Source organism: Dipodomys spectabilis, unplaced genomic scaffold (assembly GCF_019054845.1).
Source record: "Dipodomys spectabilis isolate Male_0828 unplaced genomic scaffold, ASM1905484v1 ptg000599l, whole genome shotgun sequence".
In the NCBI taxonomy this organism is placed as follows: Eukaryota; Metazoa; Chordata; class Mammalia; order Rodentia; family Heteromyidae; genus Dipodomys; species Dipodomys spectabilis.
Window position 1 is genome coordinate 2010231 of NW_024871276.1, and position 13664 is coordinate 2023894.

Consider the following 13664-nt stretch of genomic DNA (forward strand, 5'->3'; position numbering starts at 1 on the left):
GGAGTTGGCTTTATTTCTCCTACAGTATTTTTATTTTCAAAGACTCTCTCGTTTTTAAAATGTGAGTCTAGTTTGTACCACATCCCTTGATTCATTGATGAAATACTTTCCCTAAACCCAGGATTTAAATACTGCACCTTTGTTCCTTTGTTCAGTAGCTTTGTTCAATCTTACTCCACCTCACATCATTTCCTATTCTTTCTCCAAGCACTTCATTCCTTCTTGTTTTTTTTGAGCTTTCAGGTATCATATGTTATTATGGAGGCATATAATAAATGGTAATTGTTGTGTGGCTGCTCATGTGTAGGACTAAAACATTTAGAAGTTTCCTTGTCATTCCCCTCTTTTTGCTAGATCATTGAAGCAGGTGTGGATGCCTGTTCAAACTGAGCTAATGGAGTGGTCCTTCTCTCTCAGAATTCAGACCCAAGACACAGAAGCATAAAGATGCTATGCATAAGAAACCCTTTGGCTGAGATAACATTTTGTATTTATCTGCATCAGTAATCGAGTTAAAAATAAGGCATCTACAGAGAGATGAATGAAGTCAGCACACATCAATGAGTAGGAATTACAAGGTCTGAAGGGAGTGAAAGAGAGAGACAGAGAGAGAGAGAGAGAGAGAGAGAGAGGAGAAGAACTTTAGCATTTGATAATGACATTTCAGATGGTGATTCCCATGTCTCAGATGTACTTTCTTTCCTTCTTTAAGATGATGGTTTATCCTTACAACAGATTTCTTTTTACTGAGTTTACTGGAATGGATTTTGAAACGATTAACTTCTAAAATAGAAATCTGAAAGAGTAATAATGATAATATTATAGCATATGACATATTAACACAATAAACTTGATGTTTAAAAATAAGGATCGAGCCTTTGCATTGCTTGTGCCAGGCATTGCACCACTTCATTTAGTCTTCGCAACACCCATCGGAGGTACTGCCACTACTATGTCTATTTTATTTATTTTATCTTTTATTTTTTATTTTTTTGTTGGTTGTGAGGGGGCGTTGTCCCTCAGCTCTTCAGCTCAAGGCTAGCACTCTACCACTTGAGCCACAGTACCACTTCTAGCTTTTTTTGCCAGGGCCTCATGCATGCAAGGCAAGCACTCTACCACCGAGCCACCTTCCCAGCCCTACTATGTCTATTTTATAGTGCAGAAACTATGTATAGATAAAAACATTAGTAAGCGTGGCTACTACCAGGTCAGCAAAGTAATGAAGTTGAATTTTAAATGGAGGCAATCTATGTTAGGGTTGAAAGGTGAACATCAAGGTACCACCAACCTTAAGAATGGCAGTCTTGCTCATTGGTATTCAGTAAATGTTAGAAACAGGCTCACTTAATCTCATTTGACTATCCTAACATACACAGGCTAGTTGAAATGAACCTCTATTAAGATAAGATGACTGAATTTTAAAGCATTTAGATGATTTCCCCAAGCTATCTAGCTCTCTATGGCAGAACTAGGAGTGTGACACAATTGAACATTTTTGCTACCCTTCACTGTTGCTGTCTCTGTAATTGGGTGGATATCGATTTTTATCTCCTAGATGAGGACATAATTGGCATATCATTTATAGCATTTTTATCCATATTAATAGATTAATTCAGGTAGCTATATATGTTATTGCTATCTGCTTGACAAAACCAAACGAGTGAAAAACTAATGAGAGACTGTCAAATATGAATGGGCTTTTCAGAAGCTGCTGTACCTGGCTCTGGCACAAGATCTGAGGCAGAAAAAGGCAAGGTTGACGGTTATGGGGTGGTCAGTAAGAGAACTTACTTGTTTTCAAAGTGCTTAGTGCCAGGAAGACAGACAACTAGCACTCTATGGGGACATCTTTGATTTCAGAGAGGCTTAGGATAGAGGGGCTATGTGAATCAACTTTGTATGCTAGACAGGGGTGGGTGTTAATACTAGGTTGACTGCATATTAGTTTCATAACCTTGAATTTGTTTCTTACCTAGCTGAGCTTCATTTCTCTCATAAAATGGAGGTCAAATAAAGTGTGTTGCACTCATTAGAATTCTTGAGTGGATTAAAAGTGATAATAGAATTAAACTCAAGACTCTTGGGCACTTAGCAAGGCATCGCTAAATGTTAGCTATTATTAATGATATTATTTAGGTGCAAACAATAAGGGTCTTTGGAAGCTGTAGAATTTCATCCCTATCTATTTTCTCTTCTTTTTTCTAGAAACTACAAAGGGCTTCCTCCTCCCCCCCCTCCCCATCTACCAACATCCTCAGGCACACTGCTTTCATATCTTAGCCCCAAGTTCTTGGCTTTGACCTTTTCTTAATAAGATAATTTTATTCTTTGACATTAGCCTCAGGTGTATGCTGAAACTTCATCTGAAATGGAAGCTTGATTACAACCATTATCAGTATCTTAGGCTCTAAATCATCTTCGAATAATTATACCTCCAGGAACCTAATTGATTACTTTGCAACTTTACTGAGGTTTATCATAAGGCTAAGAGTCTGCCAATACCACTCTGGTTTTACAGGCCTGTGATGTCAGGTGGGATGGAGGAAGACTATATTGAAATATCTTTTCTTATTAGTTTTTTTGTGTGCTGATCCTGGGGCTTGAACTCAAGGCCTGAGTGCTGTCCCTTAGCTTTTTCTGCTCAAGACTGGCACTCTACCACTTGAATCACAGCTACACTTCTAGCTTTTTTGTGTTTGATTGGAGATAAGAGTGTCAAGGACTTTCCTTCCTGGCTTATCTCAGTCTCTTGAGTAGCTAGGATTACAGGCCTAAACCATCAATGACTGGTTTTGTTTAAGTATCTCTCTCCACCCCCCAGGCTCTATGTCCAAGTCTTTCTTCCACGTATAAGGTATAAGGATACGTTTTGGGGAGAAAGGTAGAATCCCTTCTTGAGATGGAGAACACTGAGTCATGGAATGTGAGAAATGGAAAAGAGGGTGTTTAAGAGCACCATCCTTTGCATCCATAGGATTACCAAGAGCCTAGAGGGTTGAATAATTGTGAAAATACCATACAGAGGGGTTACATGAGCAAGGCAATGAGTACATTTTTTTTTTTTTTGTCGGTTGTGGGGCTTGAACATGAGTACATTTCATATCAAGCATTGTTGCCTCCTCCTTTATTTCCCCATACCATCCCTTCCCATCTCCCCCTCCCCCACCTCCATCACCTCCTGCCCATCCACGCCAAAGTTGTAAAGTTTGTTTTTGGACATAACGTCTTGCACATCTCATTGTTGAAATGGGGCCACCCGTATCCCTATTTAAACAATTTGTTTTTTTCCCCTTCCCCTCCACAAATTATACCAACATCAAATACAGTGAAAACAGGGGTATACCTTGGGAGAGGGACATACAAAGCAACAAAGAAATGGCTTATAAATATGTTAAAAACAATAGCATTTTATTTTTTTTACCTTTGCTTTTATCACTCCATGCTTTTTGCCTGATACGTAGGGATTCAGGAAATGACTTCTATTTCCAGTTGAAATGCTTTATCATCCAGGATGATATCATCCAGCCCTCTTCTGTCCTGTCCAAATATTTCTGAGGGTAGTATAAAAATTCCCATTAAATCTTATTTTCTTTCAAGTGGGATAGTTAACATAGCCAAAGAGAATTCTCACTCTGTGTAATTATTCCAAGCTTGGATTAATAACATGAAATCCTTTTTGGTTGATGCCATATTTTTTTGTTTCCATCCTTTCTGATGTTGGACCTTAGAGGAAGAGAAGAGTAAGTTTTTAAAAAATGGTCATTAGATACTATCCTGACTTTCAGGCAGTGAAAAGAAGCCTGAAGCTTCAGAACTACCACTGAGTTTTCTTCTTGTTGCTGAACACACTCTGTGATTGATTCTTACGTCTCACTCGGTATATTCCCCTTGTGGGGAACAGACTAGAAATTTATGGTTTATTATATACACTGATGTGTGGGTTGCATCGAAAGGCTTCTTTTTTTAATAGAGATGAAGCTGATTTGATGATGTTTCCTTTACAGTTTGAGAACTCTCCGTTTTGTACTGTTAGATCTCAGATAAAAAAAAAATCAGTCGCTAGAACCTCTTCAAGTATCTTCTATTTGACTCCACACACTGTTACAGTCTTGTATCAGATGTGTTTGACCTTCATTTATACAAAGGAAATAAGTTGGCTTCAAAAGTCATGATGACAGCTCAACATTAAAACAATTTCAAGGCATTGCAATACTCCCAGTCAAAGGAAGAGTGATTGAAGGAAGAATTTGTGGGGGACTGACAATAGCAATGAAGTCCCAGGGACTGACTTTGCCAAGTAATTCTCTAGTTACAGGGATTCTTACAAGGTTTTTGTGTAGAATTGTTCAAGTGTAAGTCCGTATGACATTCATTCCTTAGGTTCAGGGAGACAGGAGATTCATGCTCATGCTCTGTTTCTACTTGCAAGTGGACATTTGTTTTTCCCACCATTATTCTTTTCCAAGCTATTGAATATAGTCTTGTCATTTTTGCTTTAAAAGCAAAGATAAATAGATACAGTACTAAATTATCTTAAAGAAGGAAAAATAAAGGTTGAAATTTTGATATACTTTAATATCTATACCTATATCTACATGTAGGGCTTTTTTTTGTTTGTTCTTTTGTGCCTATACTGGGGCTTGAACTCAGAGTCTGGGCACACTATCTTTTAGCTTTTTTGCTACAAGCTAGAGATCTCCCACTTGAGTCACAGCTCCATTTCCTTTTTTCTTGTTTTGGGTGGCTAATTGGAGATCTGTGTCTAATAGGCTCTTATGCCTGAGCTGGCATTGAGCCATGATCCTCAGATCTCAGCCTTCTGAATATCTAGGATTACAGTGATGAGCCACCAGCACCTAGCTTTCTATATGCCTTCTTATATGCATATTTACATCTCTCACTAAGTATATCTAACATGTAAATGTACATAATTCATCTAGGTTTTATATATATATATATATATATACATATATATATATATATGTGTGTGTGTGTGTGTGTGTGTGTGTATTCATATCGATCCCTATAGCTGTATCTGGAATAAAACATATTTGCACATGTGCACATACATACACACCTCACACACAAAATAAAAACATAGCCAAGGAGAACCAAGGCAATCCAGACTGGCTGTTCTAAATCTGAGATTTTTAAAACCTGATGGTTGAGTAGCTGACTTGAAATGTTATCTTTTTCCAAAAGGATATGATATTGAGTTGAGTATCTTGTGTTATCAAGGAACAATTAAACATCTCATTTTAACTTGAAAGACAATGTGGTGGGGAAGGAAGCCAGTCCTGCTTCTTTAGAATTGTCTATAACTCAGTTTTAACCCTAGATTATTCCTCTTCTTGACCGTAAACCTTAGGAAAGCTATTTTTGTGAGTCTTTTGTGAGTCTCAGATTGCTTGTGTATAAACTGGAGATGGTGGTGATACTAAGGTGGTTTTAAATTTGAAAATGAAGTGATACATTCCAGAGGGAATGAGGAAGGATACAATAGACAACAGCCAGAAAGGAACTCATGCGTCAGGTCTGGCGATCAGGTAAAGACTTCCTTCCATTTTATCTAAACTCATTTTCCTTTCTTTGCTATTGTGTGTCTTCCCATTTACGTGTTGAGCCTTTGCACTGCTTTGCTCTTCACTGTGGCTTCACATTGTAAGAACACACTACCTATCCCCAGAGGGTTGGACATTGATTTAGTCCCAGGAAGCTCAATAACAGGCTGCTGAACAAGACAAAGTAGCTAGAAAAGCAACATTATAAGACAAAAAGACAGACCTCTTTGAAAAAAAATCTCTGCCTCACAAGCTGAGGCAGAGAGGGCAGCTGTGAAAATAATTCCAGCTGATAGCAAAAGGCAAAAGCGTTATTCTGCTCATCAGAATAATTTAAGTGTATATTTAGAAGTTTAATTAAATAAGAAGCAAGAATGTCCTTTGTGTCAACACTTGAAGGTTTGAAATTTGCTTTTACCTTCCCTTTTGGCACAATGCCTGTTCATTCTATATTAAATTAATCTTTATTAAAAAGCTGTCTTCTTTGGGACAAACCAATTTCCCTAATAGTTCCAGGGTTAAGGAAGTATCCAAGAACATGGACTTTCTTTTGAAGCGGGGAATGATATGTTCCTAGTTGTGAGAGAGGAGGTCTGGTTGTCATATACATGTCTGTGAAAGCAAATGAACACTCAGAACTACCCTATTAAAAGACAGACCAAAGGCAGGCACTGCTGGCTCATGCTTGCAATCCAAGCTGCTCAGGAGGCTGAGATCTGAGGATCATTGTTGGAAGCCAGCCCAGGCAGGAAAGCCTGTAAGACTCCAATTTAACTACCAAAAAAAAAAAAAAAAAAAAGCTGTAAGTGGAACTGTGGCTCAACTGGTAGAGTGCTAGCCTTGAGGAAAAAAGCTCAGGGAAAGTGTCCAGGACTCGAGTTCAAGCTCCACTACTAGCACTAGAAAGAGAGAGAGAGAGAGAGAGAGAGAGAGAGAGAGAGAGAGAGAGAGAGAGAGAGAGAGAGAGAGAGAGAGAGAGGATAGAGGAGAGGAGAGAGAGACAAGGGTGAGGGAAATGTGCCAAAATTTTGCCCTTGTATTTGACATCTTTCATATAGAACTTTATTAGTGATTTTACTTATTTCTCCTCAAAACAAAGATTTGGTCAACTTTAATTAGAGTCTCACGGGGACTGCCCAGGGCTGGCTTTGAACAGTGATCCTTAGATCTCAGCTTCCTGAATAGCTAGGATTACAGGTGAGCCACCAACACCTGGCTAGATCTTTCATCTATGTAGCCACAAATAACAAGTTTCCATCTTTTTTTTTTTCCTGGTCATGGGGCCTGAATTCTGAGCCTGGGTGCTGTCCCTCAGCCCTTCAGCTCAAGGCTAGCACTCTACCACTTGAGCTACAGTGTCACTTGTGGCTTTTTCTGCTTTTGTGGTGCTGAGGAATCGAACCCAGGGCCTCATGCGCTCTACTACTGAGCCACCTTCCCAGCCCAGTTTCCATCCTTTTATAGCTGAATAATCTTACATTGTACAGATATATCCTTTTTTATTTATCTGTTGGTGGACAGTTAGGCTGATTCTGTATATTGGCTATTGTGACTAGTGCTGTCAGAAACATGGAACTAGAAAAATAGGTCTTTGAATGTTCTCCCTACAATAATAAATACCCTGAATGTTTGGGTTGGTGGGTATGCCAATTGCCATGATTTAATCATTAAAAAGTGTATATGAATACAGCACCAGCATCATACCATACCCCACAAATACATAGAATTATTATATACCAATTAAAACTCTGAAAAAACACATAGTAACAGAACAGATGTCTCTGTTCCAAAATACTTGACTGTGCATTAGTCCTTCCAGTGAGAATCAGTAGCTTTGCAGCCACTTCTGTTTCTGTCGTTATCTCTGTCAGAAGAAAAAACTTAATCTTGTGACACACACAGTCTTTTTCCATGATAATCTCTGTCAAAGGAAGAAGTTCCTTGGAGCCATTTTTGGCTCCCTTTTACTTTTTTATTTTTGGTCTAAACATGTAGGTTTCGCAGTGAGAATAAGAATGTAACTTGTATTAAGAGTCTTACCTGCTTCCATGAAAACCACAACTGTAGCATATTGTACAAGAGATCAAGGCTCAGCCCTGATGAGCAAGGTTCATCAGTGCGGGCATCTAGGTGGGTGCCCAGAAGTTCGGCAGCATGTGGGAGGGAAGGGTAGAGATACAGAACATAGAGCACTTCTTTGGGTTTTTCTTGTGAATGGGGATCAGTTTATAGTCTAGTTTCTGGAACTAGGAACTTCTATTCATAACAGCGAATATTCATTTTATTTTAATGGGAGAATTGTATAGGAAAAAGGACACTAGCGGATTTTGTTGAGAATACAAGTTGTGGCATAATGACTTTGTGCCTTATTTTTCTTATTTATAGAATGGAAATAATAACAACCAATTTCATAGGCTGGCTCAAGATAAGAAATGAATTGTGAGGGTAAAGCATTTGAAAAGCATCTGACACACAAAATACACATGGGCTACTTCATTTTGTTTCTCTGATCATCTATCATCTTCGTCACAGACCCTGAACTGTCATTTTGAACTTCCTTCGGTAGATGGCTATTCTTTGACGTCTGCAAACCTGGCAGCAGAGATCCAGGCTTAAAACATCATTTTATTTTTTCTATCCCAAAGATAAGCATGTGGGCCCTTTGTCTTTTAAATGCTTTCTTTACTTCTTATCCTTGGAAAGAGGCAAGAAAAATACACATGATAAAGTAGCATAGATTTAAGGATATTACACAGAATAGGGAGTCTTGTCTGTTGGAGAACAGCCCCTAAATCCCTGTTTTATTGACTGAAATCCCTAGTTAGGCCTCTGCTCTTTAGTTTCACTGCTGCTACTGGAATTCAGATATCTGCGCCTGTTAATACTCAGGCTTGAAGTTGTAATCCAGGCATTCTAGTGAGGGAGTTCATGGCTACCTGTGCCCAGCACATTCTTTGTATTTCTGAGCCCTGCATGGTTTTCAGCTATGCTTGGTTCTTAAGTGTATCATTATCTGAATCATGCTAGTGTCATTCTGTCTGCTTCTTTGGTAAACTTCATATTTTTCCCCTTCATTTGTCTACTTACCTAGTTGCAACATGTTTAAATGCTTTATCCTAATGCTTTTTCAAAATTTCAGCTTTATTAAATGATTCTTAGTGTTTACCAGATATAATACTACTTTCTTCTTCTGGCCAAATCTTAGATCAGTCCTAGCTCTGAAACCCTGTAAGATTTAGCATTTTTTTCCCTAAAAGAGTTCATTATATAATAATAGTGAATTTTTATTTTGTATTATACTTTTTTTTCTCAAAACACTTTTGGTATCTTTGAGCTTATCACCAAATAATCACCAAATAGGGTGATTATTTTTATTTCTATTTGACAAAAAGTCAAGCCTCATGAAATGTGTATTATGAGTGTGGGATATGGAATATGTATATATGTGTGTATGTGCATATGTGTATGCTCACAAGCATGTGTGTGTGACTTACCAAAAATTGGTAGTAAGCTGTAAGCTTTGAAGATGTCTCTTTGTTGTTGTTGTTGGTGGTAATGAGGCTTGAACTCTAGGCCTGTGCGCTCTCCTTGAACTCTTCAGCTCAAGGCTAGCACTCTACCACTTGAGCCACAGTGCCACTTCTGGTCTTTTAAGTTTATGTGGTGCTGAGGAATCGAACCCAGGGCCTCATGCATGTGAGGCAAGTGCTCTACTGCTGAGGCACCTTCCTAGCCCCTGAAGATGTCTCTTATATGTCTGTCCTCTGCTATGTTTTAGCATGGAATGTGTATTTAATTGAATTTCATGACCAATGGGAAAAATGAAATCAAACAAAATAGAGCATATTGCAGGTCAACACATTGCATTCAGGACAACTGGGCTAAGAGAGGGTCAAATGCATCTGGACAATTTACAAATGAGATGACACTATGAAACTTGGGCATAATAACCTTGATTAGTGAGCACAGCTGCTTAGCATGCAGAACGATCTCCATTCGTCTCCATCTCAAGCTTATTGTTGCTTTCCCCAAGTCTGGATGTCTCATCATTGAGTTCTTCAATCCTGTTTAAAAGTAGCAAAGGGGCAAATCTAACATCTATACATTCTCAAATGATTAGCTCACATTTGAATTTTTTTAAAGGCTTAAACAACATGTCATCAGTTTTCTGATTGTGCTGATTCCTCTTCTTTCCTCTGCCTGAGCAACTTTCTTGATGATATTGTGAATATTGAGATAAATTCATAATAGGAATATTTACTCCTAAGAAACTGAGATACCAGAGTGTGTCTGAGCTTAAAACTAGATAGGCCTGCCTTAGTTCATTTAACATAATTTTTTCCAGGTCTTTCCATGTCTTGACAATATCATTTTGTAGCAAGTTTTATATGTACATATATATATATATACACATATACATATGTATATATAATTTTTTCTACTGGATGAGTAAAATTCCATTGTGTATATCTGCTATATTTTCTTGATCCATTTATATATTGAGGGCTAATTCCATATCTTGGCTCTAGTGAAAAATGCTGTAATAAACATGGTTGTTCTGGTGGCTTTACTGTATCCTACTTTGTAATCATTTGGGTAAATGCCCAGGAGTAAAACTGCTGGACCATAGGGTAGTTCTACATTTAATTTTTTGAGGAACCTCCCCACCACTGCCAGAGTGTTTGAACAAGTTTATATTCTTACCAACAGTGTATTAAGATTCCCTTTTAGCTGCATCCTCCCAGCATTTTTTTTTTATAATTTTCTTGATGATGGCCATTTTAACTGGGGTGAGATGGAATCTTAGTGTTGTTTTAATTTGCGATTCCTTTTTGGCCATAGTTGTTGAGCATTTCTTCATGTAAGTTAGGCCCAGAAAGACAAAGGATCCATGTTTGTCCTTATATTTGGAAACTAGATTTAGCTTTATAAGCAAGCATGTTGGTTGGTATGCAAGTGTATATAAAGGTATTAACTGAAATACCATAGATTTGAGGGAGGTCCCAAATAGTGTAATTCCTTAGAAAGACAATGCCAACGTTCTGCAAAATAAAATGCCAGGAAGCAGATACTTGAGAGGCATGGGGTGTAGTTAAGGGGGAAAGGTAGAAGCTGAGAGGGTAGGAGATGAGAGGGAGAATGCAATCAAGAATCCAATGTATATCCTACAACATGAAAAAGAGTCAGGGGAAAGATGGATTGGGAGGATGGTGAGTGTGACATTGATCAAGATATACTCATAAACTGCTTTGTTAAATCGCAACTCTTTTGTACAATGACTTAAAGATAATAATAAAAAGAAAAAAACAGGTAGGTATAGATACAAATCCCAGTTTTAATCCCTAACCACTGCTTGAACTTGGACAAGCTCTCCATAATGACACAGAGCTAAATGAGGTGATTTGAAGAGATGATACTCAAGAACCACTACTTCTTCTTTTTTTTTTTGGTAGGTTGTGGGGCTTGAACTCTGGGTCTTGGCACTGTCCCGAGCTCTTCAGCTCAAGGCTAACACCCTACCACTTGAGCCACAGCACCATGTACAGTTTTCTGGTGTTTAATTGGAGATGAGTCTCATGGACTTTCCTTCCGGGGGTTGGCTTTGAACCTTGATCCGCAGATCTCAGCCTCCTGAGTAGCTAGGATGATAGGTGTGAGGCTATCAGTGCCCTGCTCCACCACTTCTTATTTGCCTCCTCCCCTACCTCCTCTTCTTTCTCCTCTTTCTTCCTTTGTACCATTACCAGGACTTGAACTCAGGGCCTTGCCATCCTACTCAGTTTTTTGCGCAAGGCTCATGCTCTGCCACATGAGCCACACCTCTACTTCTGTTTTTTTTTAATTGGTTAATTATAGATAAGAGTCTTGTGAACTTTTCTTCCAAGTATAGTCTTAAACCACAATCCTCTGTTCCCAGCCACCCTATTAGTGAAAATTATAGGCATGGACCATTGGTACCTGGTCAGAATGAGAGATTTTTCTAAACAAAATAAAGTATAGGAATATTGTGCAGCATATTCAGAGAACTCCTAGAAGACAAGAGACTAAATAGAATCATTCCAATTTAACAATAAGCCAAGAAGTTAACCAGACAAATCACTGTATAGAAAACTCAAAAACAAAACAAAACACCATTAAATGTGAAAAGTGCTTACTATCAATAGTCTTCAGGGGGATGCAAATAAGCACTCCAATAAGTATAATTTAGTGCCATTGAGAGTGACAAAAAGAAAATGATTAATGATTTCATGAATTGTGCCTAGAACCACAGACATTCTTGGAGAGGGCTAAGAGATGTGCAAATAGATGGAATGACCTGGGAAGGCCATTGACGATCACTGGTAAGCGAGTGGCTGGCTACCCCTATGACTGCGGTCTAAAATGTTCATTGAAGCATTGCTTGTAATGCAGAAAATAATTGGAGACAACATAAATGTCCATTAAAAGAATCAAGATAAATCCATTCTAGAATATTCCTATAACTGACTCTTTCACAAGGATGAAAATTAATGAACTGGAGATAAATGTATCCATATGAATAAATCACAAAAACATAAAGCTAAGTAAAGAAAGCAAATTACCAAAGAATAATATAATGTTAGTTCAGGTCCTTCAAAATGCAGGCATTGAGACTAGATTAACTATACAAGACACTTAAGGATGGGTGGGAGGGACTCTAATAAAGGAAAAAGAGGAAGTGAAAGGTACCATCGAGATCACAATGCAGTTCCACACCTCTGTGGAGGCTCCAGACAGAGCTCAGGAACTAAAGCCATCCACTTGTGGGATGTGCTTGTATTAGAAGTTCTTGCTAGCTATGTCCTTTGCCCTGCAGAAGCTCTGCAACTTCATGCAATCCCATTTGTCCAACCTTTCTTTGATTTGTTGTGTTTCTGGGTCTCTATTAAGAAAATTTCAGCCTGCGCCAAGGAGACCTAGGGTTTCTCCTATTCCGTCCTGTAATGTTTTCAGGGTTCTGCTTTGACTCTAAGTCTTTGATCCATTTGGAGTTGATTTTGCTGCAGAGTGATATATAGGATCTAGCTTTAGTTTTCTACAAGTGATTAACCCATTTTGCGAGCACCATTTACTGAAGGGGCTGTCTTTCTTCCATTTTATTTTATTTTTTTTAGCTTCCTTATTGAAGATTAGATGGCTAAAGGTCTGTGGGTTCATTTCTGGGCTTTCAATTCCATTCCATTGGTCCTGAGGTCTCTTCTTGAAATTTGGTATTGATATTCCTCCAGCACTATTCTTTCTGTTAAGGATCATTTTGCTATTCGGGGTCTTTTATTGTTCCATATGAATTTTTGGATTGCCTCTTCTATTTCCTTGAAGAATGAGGTTGGAATGTTGATAGGCATTGCATTGAATTTGTAGATAGTTTATTGCAGCATTATTTACTATAGCTAAGATATGGAACCAACCCAGATGCCCCTCAGTAGATGAATGGATCAAGAAAATGTGGTACATATACACAATGGAATTTTATGCCTCCATCAGAAAGAATGACATTGCCCCATTTGTTAGGAAATGGAAAGACTTGGAAAAAATTATAGTAAGTGAAGTAAGCCAGGCCCAAAGAAACATAGGTCCCATGGTTTCCCTTATTTGCAATACTTAGTATATGTCTGAGACAAGCAGACAAGGTCAGATAAGATGATGTTAGGTGAAATGAGCCTCAAGATAAGGACAGTTTTTTTTTTCTTTCTTGCGATTGTTTCTAACATATTTATAAGGTGATTTTTTTTTTGTTGCTTTGTATGTCCTTCCCCCATGGTATAACCTGTTTTCACTGTATTTGATGTTGGTATAATTTGTGGAAGGGAAGGGAAAAACACATTGTTTAAATAGGGATACAAGTTGAACTATTGCAACAATGAGATGTACAATATGCTATGTCGAAAAATGAACTTTACAACATTCGGGGGAAGCAGGGAGAGTGTAGTTGTGGAGGTGGGAGGGAAGGGATGGTAGGGGAAAAACAAAGGAGGAGGCAACAATGCTTTACCTTGCTCATGTAATTGTAATCCCTCTGTCCAGTATTTTCACAATAAAAAAAACTTTAAAAAAAGTTCTTGTTCTCAGTTATTGGCTAGG